This window comes from Phalacrocorax carbo, chromosome 9 (assembly GCF_963921805.1).
Source record: "Phalacrocorax carbo chromosome 9, bPhaCar2.1, whole genome shotgun sequence".
Taxonomy (NCBI): domain Eukaryota; kingdom Metazoa; phylum Chordata; class Aves; order Suliformes; family Phalacrocoracidae; genus Phalacrocorax; species Phalacrocorax carbo.
Window position 1 is genome coordinate 28,673,279 of NC_087521.1, and position 13,464 is coordinate 28,686,742.

Below are 13,464 nucleotides of genomic sequence, written 5' to 3' on the forward strand. Positions count from 1 at the left end.
TTTCCTACCCATTGTGCGATGGCCCATGTTACAAGGGCTTCAAAAAGAAACTCAGCCTAGAAGTTCCTTTGTGTTAAGAATAAATCAGAATCAGTCAGAGGGATTATTTTATTTTATTTTTATTTTATTTTTATTTAATTTAATTTTATTCTTTTTCCATTGCAAACTGCTTCTCAGCGGGGAAGAGTTGCACATAGCCTAATCTAGTTGCTATTTCCGCCTTCTGCTTGACTCCCTGGGCAGCACTTAAGATCTCCCAAGAGCAGTAGTGACCATGGGATCAAAGAGTTGAGCCTGGCTTGCACTCAGGCGGGATGAGGCTGCTTTGCTGCCGGGTGCTGTCTCTGTTAGAGCTGATGGTTGCAGGGAGCTGAGCTCTCCAGAGCCCAAACCAGAGCAGTCTGGACTAATCTCAAAGACATGTTGTCTGCCAGTTTCAGGCAAGGATTTTGGGTAAAACCTCCTGGGATCTTTATAAATACCTCTCAGCAGGAAAAGAGCTGTTGGTTTTAACCTTGGCTTTGCTGCAAGTGGAGAAATTCAAAAGTAAATCTCTTCTCAGTGACACTGGACACCCACAGTAAAGTGAGAGCCTTCAGTGTTTGTTGTGTAAAGATGAACAAAGCCCAGAAAGCACATCTAAATGATGAGGAATATTGCTTTAGGCTTAAAACATCCTTTGCTTTTTCATATCTTCACTGCACTTCTGAGGACTAAGATCCAAAATGTAATGGGAGGCAAGAAAGTAAGAATTACTTCATTCATTCCTACAGTGCCAGCTGAGAGATTGGGGTCTCTTCTGTTTGATGTGTTACTCCTCCCTATGCCATTGCTCCACAGCACTTCTCTCTTTCCTACAGCTCCAGTGAAGAGATTGCTGCCATGATTCAGGACGGGGATAGATCCAAGTTGGATGCTGAGACACTGAAGCAACTACTTAAACTGCTGCCTGAAGACCATGAGGTATCTGTTAAGTGTGTTATTCTGATAGAATTCAGTGTGCTTTGTGCTCAGCTTGAAATACTTGCACTGCCAAAGCAAGAAGCTATGACCAGATCCCACACCCTCTTGCACTGTCTCAGTCAATAACCGTCCAAGGTAGAGTGGTGGGAAGTCTTCCCCAGCAACAGTCTGGCCTCTTCACGCACAGGTTAGACAACAGAATGTTGGGAGACTCAGCACAGGTGTAGGCCAAGTGTTGCTCTCTATTCCTGTTATTTTAATCAGATGGATGAGGTACATTAGCATTTGTGGACTTGGGTGAATAAAGAGCCTTTCAGAGCAGGTTTCAGTGAGGAGAAAGGACTCATCTTTTTAAAGGGGTTGCTAGGCTTAGATGCCTGTGGATCAGGGATTCATTGTACAAGGTGCTGTACAAATGCAGAGGACCTTCCAGTCAAGACAAAACTTACATGTTTGCCCTTGCAAACCAGTTCATCTACAGAACTTACTGTTCACCTGCCTCCATCCCATTGCCTGTGCACACAGAAAGTTCAGAAAAGACAGCTTCATGCCTCTAAGAAGCGATGGGCACCAGAAATAGTTATGCAGTTAATTTACTGTTTTATTTCCTGTTAGATAAATGGCCTGAAATCTTGCAAAGAAGAAAAATCAGAACTAGCAAGTGTAGATCAGTTTTATCTCCATCTCTTGGAAGTTCCTAGGTAAGCAAAATTTTCTTTGTCTTCAACCCATAAGCATAGTTCTTGTAAGATTTGTCCATAAGAATTAAGGCCTCTGTTTCCTGTGCTAGAGGGATCTTCCTGACATTCGGCCTTCAGGAAAAATCATCAGACTGCTATTTGTAGGGCTGGTTTGAGAAACTTTTCCTTCCCAAAGGCCAAACAGGCCTTCTGACACCTTTGGCAAACCACAGTTGAATTAACCTCGGTATTAATAAATTAATGAGAAAACACTTGACTGCTTTACAGCTACTGTCTGTATGGCATGAAGTTGCAGACTGAATCCTGCCACCAGGCTGCTGATTCATTCCACCCCTGGTTTAGAGACTCCCGTCTAACAAAGAGAGCCCACAAACCCATAAGTGACTCACAGCAGTGTCTGTGCTTTCACCACCTCCCTCATTTTTACCAAGTCAGATGAGACACACACAGAGAAAACTTTATGCTGTTCATAAAAACATGGTGATACATCGTAATTCACAGGAATAGTCCTCTGTAAATCTGATAGTTGCCATGCCAGAGCCAGAGGCACATTTTTGAAAATGTCATGGTGAAAATGTGGCTTTTCATTTTCTCTGACTTATAACTAGCTTTAAAAATACTTTAGAAAATGTTTTTGTGGCTCTTCCACAACATTAATCCATGGTGAAACATAAATATCATTAAAGGACATCACTGCAAAAGTATTTTGAATTTCTGTTTGGGAAGTTAAAAGGAAGAACAAAAATCCTGGCTAATGCTGCCCAGGAATTGTTAAAAATTACAGCCTCATTATGCTAGGAAGTCACTGCCAGATGTCAGTGCGACATTGCTTTCTGAAAGAGGAGATGATAATTGTTTCTAGGACATCTTTGGAAATATCTAAGTGTTTGATTTATTTATAATCCAGCTCTTGTGTCAGAGCATTAGAGAGAACATAACAATGCTGGTACTGTGCTTTGCCTAAAATGGGTGATTGTCTCACTGAACACAAGTCAATTAATCAGGCCTGTGTGTTTTTGTGGTGTTTGCTGGATTTTCTTTTTTTTTCCCCACTGATCTCTTTTAGCTACCAGTTGCGGATTGAATGTATGCTGATTTGTGAGGAAACAAAACTTCTGCTGGAGTGTCTGTGGCCAAAAGCACAAGCCATCAGGACAGCCTGTGAAAGTAAGTACATCAGTGCTGTGCCTATGCCCAGTGCTCAGGCATAGGAAGCTCCTCTTCTACTTGAATAGCATCAGTGGTAGCATATGCTACAATCTAATCAAAATTAACCTTTTGAATGCTGAACATGTAGCAAATGTCAAAATGATTCCTGCTTCTAGAATTCGTTCTGCAGAATTGCAATTTGTGGTGCCCTGGTCTGAAGTGGACCTTCTGTCGACACGAGTAACACAAACCACTCTCCTATTCAGTGGTGTTGTAAAGAAGGAAATTTCCATTATGTCAGTGCCAGACCCTCTCTGAGTATAGGTTAATTCTTTGTGTGCAGCAGAGATTTTTGTGCATAACAATGAATTGGTTCCAGTTTTCCCTGTAGTGCACACTGGTTACAGTCCAGCTTAGCTCTGCAGTGGAACAGGCCACAGTGACATAAAAAAATTTGGTTCGGCTTCCAAAGTGGGTGTCCCAGATGGTGTTCACTAGTGTTTCAGGAACCCCCTCCACACAAAATTAGCCCTGGTTTTAGTTCTTCTTGAAGTTGCTCTTGGATTCTACCTTCAGTTCAATAGTTTTAGGGAGTCACTGACCTCCTGTTGAACAGTTAAACTGCAAAACTTTTGTTTATGTTTGCACACAAAACTTGGCTCTACCTGGCCATCTGATGTCACTGCTATAGTTAGTCTTTGCTGTGTTGCAGTCAACAGCTGTTTGCAGTCCCACCCTATCGTCCCTGTCTCCCCTCCATCCCATTGCGTGGGTCAGTGTTTCCGTTCTAGTTCTGCCAAAGACTTTACTCTTACCCCAAATTCTGCTAAAATGCACAGCTTCTTGTTATCACTCTCACTAACAATGATAATGAGGCAAAAAGCCCTTTGCTTTTCTTAACCTAGAATAGTACGTGCTGGAAATGGGGGCTATAGACTTTCACAAGTTTATACACTTTCTTATATGTGGTTCTCCCTCATAAGCAGCTGCAGGGATGACACGTCAATACTCCAAACTTGATGGGAAAACTAGTTTTCCTTCTATGTGTAGAGAAGAGACCACAATAGAAGCTTACTCATTCCACTTCCATTCATCTGATTTATTTCCTAGCGGTATATTTCCAAATCTGTTAACAATGGCTTGACATAATCTTGGATGAGAATTTTGCTGCCCCCACTGTCAAACCAAAGGAAAATCCTATTTCAGATAATTTAATTTTATTTATTGAAAAATGTGTGTGTCTCTATTCTTCAGCACTTCTTACCAGTCACCGACTGCCACTTTTCTGCCAATTGATTCTTAAAGTTGGAAACTTTCTGAACTACGTAAGTAAACTGATTTCTTCAATCATTGTATTTCTAAAGATAACAGAAAGTACAAATGCAAGACTTGGAAACTGAAGGAAGAAACTTTTTTCTGTATCTTCTAGGGGCATCACACTGGAGATGCTGGAGGTTTTAAAATTAGTGCCTTGCTCAGACTAACAGAAACAAAAGCAAACCAAAGCCATATTACTCTGCTTCACCATATTTTGGAGGTACAACAAAACCGTGAAATTATTCTTGCATGCATTATTCTCAAATATTAATTCCCCAGAAACTAAGGGGCTTTGACCTCCGTAGCACCCTGCCGTAGGAATCCGGAGGGTGAGCCTCTGTGCCTGAAATATGATGGAAAACATTTCCACCACTCTCTGTGCAGACAGGATCAAATCCATGTGCACTAATGTTTAGAGAGTTAATACTACCTCTCCTTTCTCAAGTTTGCTGAACGTGTCTGCTTGCTGTTTTCTTTCTCTTCTTCTCCAACTGCTTTCTCGTGTTGACATGTCTCCCAAATGCGTCTGTCAAATGAAATTCATTTTCGTGGTATGAAGACAAAACCTCAGGTCAGCTTGCGCGCTGTGGCAGCATGTGGGATGTAAGCCCAGTTACAAGAGCCTTTTGTTTTCTTTTTAACTCCCTGTGGGTGCCAACATGAGAAAAAGAATGAACAAGACTAAATTTACCCCTACACTTATAAGAATGAAAACTGAAGTGTTAATTTTTCAGTCCTGATGTTGTACAGCTGAAAAGCTTTCATACTTTTTGACTGACACTGCAGGGTAACCATTTTTCACTTCAATTTTAGGAGGTTGAAAAAAATTACACAGATCTGCTGCAGCTTCCCAGAGATCTTGACTTTGCTTCCAAGGCAGCAGGGTAGGACATTATTGTTTGGTTTTGTCACATATGAATTGCCAACCTTTTTAAAGCCAACAAGGAGCTGAGTCATTTTATGGTGGTGTAATAAGGTCACAGGATTTCTCTGGCGTGGGAGAGAGGGGTTCCCTTCTAACACTGAGATTTATAAATCAACCTGGTTAAGAATTTTTACATGGAGCTCAGCAGGATTTTTCATTTGGATGCTCCAGTACTACCTTAGAAGTAAAACTGTGTAAATAGTGAACTCCCCCATTTTCAAGGACTGAGCTGTTCTTCCACGTATTACAATAGAAACGTATCTTCCCTGAATTATTCATGTGCAAGCCCACCAGGAGGTACATGTGCAGAGCTGGTGTATGGAGGGAACGACTGGGGTGATTTACTGGCCATTGGGGGACCTCAGGAGTCCCTGAGTATCAGCACAAGTTTCTAATATATGTAGGTAGATAGAAAAAAACTGTTTCTGCAGAGTTTCCCCCATGTGCCTGAAAGCCTCATGAGTCTAGCACCAGCTCTTTCTGTTTAGCTCAGAAGAATCACATGGAGATATGTTAAATTACACTAATCAGAATCCACATTTATAGCACCAGAATTAACATTTTTAAAATCCTGTTATGAATTCATAGGCACCTTGCAGTGTTTTATGTTTCCTTCTAACTAGAAGCAGGGGTAACTTTTAATTCTGGAGATGGACTGACATTTGTTAAGTAGCTGCTAAATTATTTTTTAAAGTATTTTTATTCAGTAATGCAACAGAAAATATTGTGGCCTTTGTGAGTTATCTGTGCAGAATTTACACTGGATGTTGATTCAAAACATGAATTTCTTTTTGGGTTGTGTCATAATAGAGGTACTTTTGTCACCTGAAACTAAACCTTGCTGGTCAATCATATAAATGTGCTCTTTTTTATAAAGCAGTTGCCCTCTAGTTTAGTTAAACTCTAAAACTTACAAAATTGATTTGCTAATCAACTTGCGGAGAACAGTTTACAACGCAAATCCTCAAGGGACTCTTCTAATGCTGCTCACATCTGGATGCACTGTGAAACTCCATGTCAGGTTTTGCTGATCCAGTATTTTTTGTCTGGCACAAAGAGTAGGTCAGCACCATAGAAGATGTTGGTTTGGCAGTGTAACGCATTTGGGTCTCCACGTGAGCTAAACAAACTCCAAGAGGATACAGTTTTGGACTCTAAATAGATTAGGGAGAAAAGGCAAGGAGGGAAAGGAAACAGCTAAGGACAGTATTGGCACAAGGGAGATGAGTGTGTGTTGCCTATGAATAAAAACAGGCTGGAAATTTTGGAGTTTTTTGACTACTAGAACAGTGAGGTTCTTCCACAGTCTGTCCAGGGAGGGAGTGAGGGCAAAAGCACAGATTCTTAGATGAGGGTTTGATCACAGAGAAAAGGATTTATATAGAGGACAACTACGTGCAAAAGCAGGGTCCAGGTTGGATGGTTAATTCTACTTTAATTTACAGAGGTGGTATTGTTGATAATAATCTTTTAACTTAATGAAAACAAAAGACCCCTTAAATGTACTCTCCCTGTTGTGGCCCTTTCAGAATGCACTTGGACGTTATGCGGGCTGAGGCAGGTGCCAATTTGAAGAAACTGCTGGAAATAGAGAAGCATTTATTTTTGTCAACAGATGATTTAAAAATACAGCATGCAAAATATGTTCAAGTAGGTAACGTGGGTGGATGTGACACACTTCCCATCCTTCTTCCTAAATACTTTAAATCTGTTCTCAAAGGCACTGTAATTCAGGTTGCAAATGGCCATAGAGCAGTATGGGAAAGGAGTCATAACTGTATTCCCTCTGCACCCTTGGGGAAGGAGCATCCCAGATTTTCTTCCACTTCTGTAATGTGGTCTTATGATAAGGAAACAGCTGAGGATCAGTCAGCTTTGTGTGTTGGCAAAAGAAAGGAAGGCCCTAAAAATGCAGTGTAGGATGCAACTATAAATGCCTACAGTGTAGTGCAGAAACATGTTTTGTCTCACTGTTCTTTGAGGGGGGAGAAGTGAACATATTTGCAATATGCTTTCCCCCCCCCGCCCCGTATTTCCAAACATCCCAGATTTTCATGTTCTCAAAACAGGGTCACTTAAGTAAAGCTAAAAGGCAGAAATCCTGGTGCTGTATCTCCCTCAGTCATCCCAGCTTGTGCCAAATTTCCACATAGTTGTATGATGAAAGGGGCAACATATAATGAGCTGCTTTGGGCCAAGTGAAACCATGAGGAATGCAGATGGTTCAATTAAGAAGAGAATATCACACATTGTGAATCAAACTCAATTGCCAGTTTTTTAAAAACTGCTCTGTATTAACTGACTTGAGTCTTCTGGGCAGCTCAGAATATGCTGCTTCTTAATATGCCTGAATTGTGTTGCAAACTGTCTCAGGGAAGTCTCGATGCTTCAAAGGACCTGCAGAAGGAGTTTGCCACCATTGAAAAGAAGAAGGAGGAACTTGCTGATTATCTTTGTGAAGACCGAAAAAAAATGTCTTTGGAAGATGTGTTTAGCACAATGAAAACCTTCAGAGAGCTCTTCCTCAAGGCCTTACAGGTGGTTTGCACTTGTGACTGTTTAGAAATAGATTGAAATTTTTTTTAAGCAAGAAAGATATTTTTTTTCTTCTACTCCAAGCTGGGCTACCTAAACCCTGACTGCAGAAGTAAATGAAAGTAACTATCTATTTGCTTGCAACCTGCAGCAAGAAATAAGCATGTGGGCAAATATAAAACGTTATTTTTTTTTATTTTTTTTTTTGCTATGGTGAACTAAGAACCTCCAAGTTGTTGCTCCCAATGTAAAATAATTAATCAGGCCTCAGTGCAATAGGAGCTTAGTGGTATGTGAAAGAATGAGCAACCTGACATGCTTTATAGGCTTTGCCAATAGGCAAAAGGTAAATTTGCCAATAGGCAAAGCCTAATTGGAAGATATGTTTACATATGGGTATTTCATTGTACTAGTTAGTTCAAAACAGTATGTTTTGTGTCCCCTACAAAACCAGGAATCTCCTAAGAGATTATATTTGGCACTTTATTAATTTGTAAGACTTTACTCCTTGCAATAAGGAGTAAGAAAATAGCAACCTCACCAGAAAAGTTATGTAGAGAACCTTCCAATTAGTAAGCCTGCAGTAAACCTTCATTTCGCATCCCCTACCACATACTTCACACCTGAACTAATGTACTTCCTCTAGGGTTTTCTTAATGCCAGGTGATGGTGGCTTCACATTTATGTATTTTAACAGCAACAATCACCCACTCCTGCGCTGACTCCAAGAGAGCCCCAGACTGGTTTTGCCTTCTATAGAGGGAATCATCCACATTACAAGAATACAGGCAACTATGCTGGGCAATGTCAAGGCAAGAGAGGCTGAAGCAGTACTTTAGGGCAGATCATAGTTTCAGATGAAAACAAAGGAACTTCTTCGGAAGTCTTGGAAATTGAAAGAAGAAAAATATATACTGTAACAATCCCACTCCCTGCTTCTCCTGTGAGGCACTGGGCTTCAATTTTGCAAGCAATATAGCTATGCAGGCTCCAAAACAATGCAATAGCACCACAGACAGTCTGGAAAATAAACCTTAGAAACTACAAATTCTTTGGCAATACACTTGAGCCTTAGAGTTCCTAAAACTCTAGGCTGGAAGGAAAGAATTAAGGGAGTCAAGAACATAATGGTTCAGCATCTGTGGAGGGCTACACTGGAAAACTGCGGTGAAGGGTAAATCCAGCAACTGCAGTTCTTTTAAGAAACAGTACCAATAAAGGTTATGTAGTGTCCTAGTACAGCTGCAGAAGATTTAAATTACTTCTTTGGGCGCTGCTTGTTCACAGACAGGTTGGAGCAACTAGAAAGAAGCTTCCTTTTATCTACCCAACATGTAAACTCCCTTTCACACTAGTTTTGGTTCCATTTCTCAGCAGCACCTCACCTCAAAGGTACCACAGCTGTTAGCTACATTGTATGCATCTGTTACCTCCACTGCGGACATCTGATGTAATCTCCTCTCCCTTCTTGCCTTGCTTTCTCCCTACCGCTGTAGCAAAGATACTGTCTGTGCTTGACACAGCAATATGCTGAAAAGTTGAAGGTTTTAATTTTTAAAGCATCTTTTTGTTCTGTGATTTTGATTTTTACACTAGAATCAGCCACATGCGCCATCTCTTTCCAGTGCCATTTGACGCAAGCTTTAAGGCTAAGGTGTAACTTTTAAGATAAGCCTTCTGTATAAAGTAGGTCTCTTAGGACTACTGAAACTGCTAGTGCTATCTTTTAATTCTCACATCAAATAAGAAGGGAAATAATTTTGATAAATAGCGATCCTTCATGGCTCCTAAGCTTACCTAGAGATTTTGGTTTTGTTACTTCTTTGTTTAAACAAAATCTTTTATCAGTTTCCTGGGAGTTCCTTCTGGTCTCTTATCCTTCAGGTAACAAAAACTGAGCTACACAAATGAAATTACTATAATAAGAATCTGCCCTCTTCCCCTCCATCTGCTTGAAGAGGTGGCGGGGGGTGGGGAAGGTTTTGAAACACCCAAATGATCCCCAAAACTGACACAGTGAAAAGGAGATGGTTTGTCACCCACAGCTGATGACTGTTTTACCAATTCTCAAAATTAAAGGAGCAGATGGCAGGAGGAAGGAGATGGGGAGAAAATAGCTTCCCAGCTCAAAGATAAAAAAACAGAATTGGAGATACATGGAGAACCGAGTTGTAAAAATGCAGGGAAAAGAAACACTGGGTGATTACAGGGGATTGGGAGAAACATTTGATTTCCCTTAGCATTTGCAGCTGTTCAAAGAAGGGAGCACCCGACAACAAGGCTGTCTAATCTCAGGAAAAAGAGAAAAAATGTTGAACAAAATCTGGTCTAGGAGGCACTCAGCTGATGACAGAGGTTATACAGGCAGCTCTGCGCAGGGGTACTTTCTCTGAGTGCTCCCCTAGGATAACCGAGCTGGAGCAGCTGCTCCTCAGTAGGGTGCATATGGTGTTGGAACAGGATGTACTTTAGACAGTGTGGGGATAAACAGTTGTCATGGAGCATCTTTTAATTCAAAGATCAAGCAAGTATCTAACGTCCCACAAAGTGCAAATCCAAAGTGACACCCCTCTTTCATTTAATCTCATCCATACAGCTGCCTTCAGTAATCCAGGAGATGGAGAAGGGATTGTGAATATTCATTCCTCTGCCTTGCTACCACTTTGCCTTGTTGGGCTTTCTTGTGTTGAAGAAACTCTGTTAACAGTGTGTTTGCGTCAAATTGTTATGTACATATAATTTTTTTTTAATGTCAGTGAACAAATTCAGCTCAGACTTACTTAATCCATAAATTTATCCCTAATGTGTTTCAGTTTGTTGTCAGTAGTGCATGTCTGCTGCTCAAGTAGCAGGACAATGTATCCCTGAATTCACCTCCTTTGTTTCTGGTGGCAAGCTACATAGAGACATTCTCCCAGGGCCCACAGATCTGCGAGTCTCTCAACAGCCATAATATCTCAAAGACATTATGCTAAGACACAGCAGGAATTTATCGGGCAAGCACGTTGGAGGCATACAGGGATGAAAGGCTTTTAGCCTCTCCATAAGACTTCATCTCCTGTGCCTCATTCTTTCAGAAGCACTCTCCATTCAGGGCAAATATAACCTTTCCTTTCTTTGTCAGGAGTACAACATTTTTCTCTCCTTTTCTAGGCATTCAGTGAAAGCCCCCATAACCTCGTGCCTATAATACTATATTTCAGAGGGACTAACTCTATCAATGTTCACAAGTTTTCTTTATTTGCCTGGAAATTTCTTCAGGCCAAAGGACCCTAGGCTTTTACTTTCTATAAAGGCTCTAAGAAACTTGTGCATGTTTCCTGAGACTGCTTCAGCTCATCTTACGGAAATAGTGGCAGAAGATCCATAGCAATCAAACAAACCTATCACTATAACGGGAAAATGTATTTTCTGCTGCCAAACTGTCTGCAAAGGAGATCAGACATGTCTCATCAAGAATCCTATCTGCACCAAATCATCAACATGCTCCTACACATTATTAAATTTTGTAATATGACACGGCAGCACACTCCTCTTAACATCACAAATCTCTATGACAGTGGGCCTGATAACTACTGATCTACCTACAACACGTAGATTAGCTCCTGGCTGGTTGCAATCAAAAGCAGGCACGCTTCCAGGTGGTGATGGCAATGTTCTGGTGATGATCACAGCTCTGGAACAATGACTGCATAAGCTTTTAAGAAAATGGCTTTTGTTACCTCGATGTTCTGCTACAGTTATCCCAGTTGTTCAGAACTACCCTGTCCTATAGTAGTGCTACTTATCAAAACCCAGAAATAATCTTCCGCTGAGTAAAGCTCTTCCTCTACTAGGAGTAATTTCAATTTCTTTCTCTTCCTCCATCAATCGTATCATCACGGTACCAGCAGCTCTGTGGAAACCGGAGTCCTGCCTCTCTGTCCAAATTCCAATAGGACTTACGCCACCCTGGCACTTGTATGACTGGTATCAGCAGACATCTAGCTTGGACTCTGCCACTGAACACTAGCGCAGAAATACAGCTGGCAAATTTAGTGGGTGCCTGAAGAGAAACACTGAATTTCTGTTGAACACAGTTGAAGAGTTCCTGAAATTTCTGGTAGAAATCCCTGAATACAAACAATACAAAATCAAGGTTGCCACGGGATAAATCTCTAGAATGTTAATTATGTTAAACTAATGTTCTGATTTGTGGACAAAGTGACTAATTAATAAGAATGCATTTCAGTTGTAGCCAAATGTTGCAGTTAAAGCTAATGAAATAGTTTGCTGGTAACATCCTGATATGGAGAAGGCCAAAGGGACTGACCAGGAAGCCCTGTTCTGCTATTTACCCTCAAACCCCAGCAGCTGAGAGTTTTAAGTGTACATAGGGCATATTCAGAATAGCTATTAATTGCAAAATGAGAGTTTCTTAACCAACTTTTCCTCCTTTTATAAATCTTTTTATTTATTTTTTTATTTGTCATTCTGTCTGAATGCAGGAAAATCAAGAAAGGAAGGAGCAAGCTGCAAAGGCTGAGAAAAGGAAGAAACAGCTTAAAGGAGAAGATGCGAAGAGGCTAAAGGGAGAGTATGGAAAGAGCAGTACATTTAACAAAAGTTAATTCTGGTTTTGTTAGCTAGTCTTTTGCTAAGGGGACATTATCTGTTTAGCTGTGGCTGACCTAATACAATGAGAGTTATTTAGCCATGGATGATGTGGTATAGCAGATAGTATAGTAAGACATCAATTTTCAAGTGCATGTGAATGCTTGGAAGAAAAATCATGATAGGGATGTTAGAAAAAGTATCACCCCCAATGAGCAAGTTACTACCACTTTGCTTAGAGGTGGGTGATATCCTACTATTGCTCTGAATAGCTGTTCAATGACTTTTAGGGGTATAGGAAGTTGCACGTTTTTGTACTTCAAGCTGCGCAGTGTCACTGTGGCAGGCAAACTGTGTCACGTTTTAGTCTGTTACTATAACATTTGCTTTTTTCTGATTAGAGGTCTGATTCCATAAGTGGTTGTGTGTGCTTAAAGGAGCGTCTGTGCTTTGCTGAAGAACGGCTGATTGCCATACATGCAGAAAAGTATTTGCTGTGCTGGGCCTACCTGGGTGTGAAGCATTTCTAGTGCTAACATTGGCATGTGTATATTTTAAAATTTTATTTTGGCAAATACTTGATATCCACTTTTCTTGAAGATTTCTCCCAATAACATTTGGTTATGATTCTTGATTCTTCAGAGAACCACTGCAAAAATGGCATTAGTAAATCTGAGCAGAGTTCATGTAAATATTACACTAGACGCTCACCCCTTGGAAGACTGTGTTTTACCTTTTATCTGGTGTTTAAATAAATGGCCTTCTTTTAGCTCCCCTTTCACAGTTACTCATCTGTAGAAATACATTTTTAAAATACATAAAATTCATTGGAATCTGACCAAAACAAAGTTTTCAATATTGTCTTGACAAGCTGTACTGCAAATGTGTTTTACATACTTTGCAATCACAACATGCTTAATGTAAAACTGCACATTAAAATAATAAACCTTTTTTCTGTAAATACAGAAAAGTAAGTTAGTATATGGCAATATAAAGTTACAAAGCGACATTCAGCAGCTGTAAGGATTAACAGTGTGCTTCAACCCTGTGAAGAGAAGGAGCACCAGACCATCAGAACCTTCTGCACTTCTGACACGCAGTTTAGATGGAACTGTCTCTAGTTTTGGTCCTTTGTGAGAAGGTGGATTTAGTTCATGGGGTATAAAGTTAAACATGAGAGAGCATTTAGACTTTGAATTATTTTCAGTACTTATTTTAGAAAACTGTGCATAGCACTGGTGACAATGAGATTAAGGCATTTTTTTAAATCTATTTTAAGGT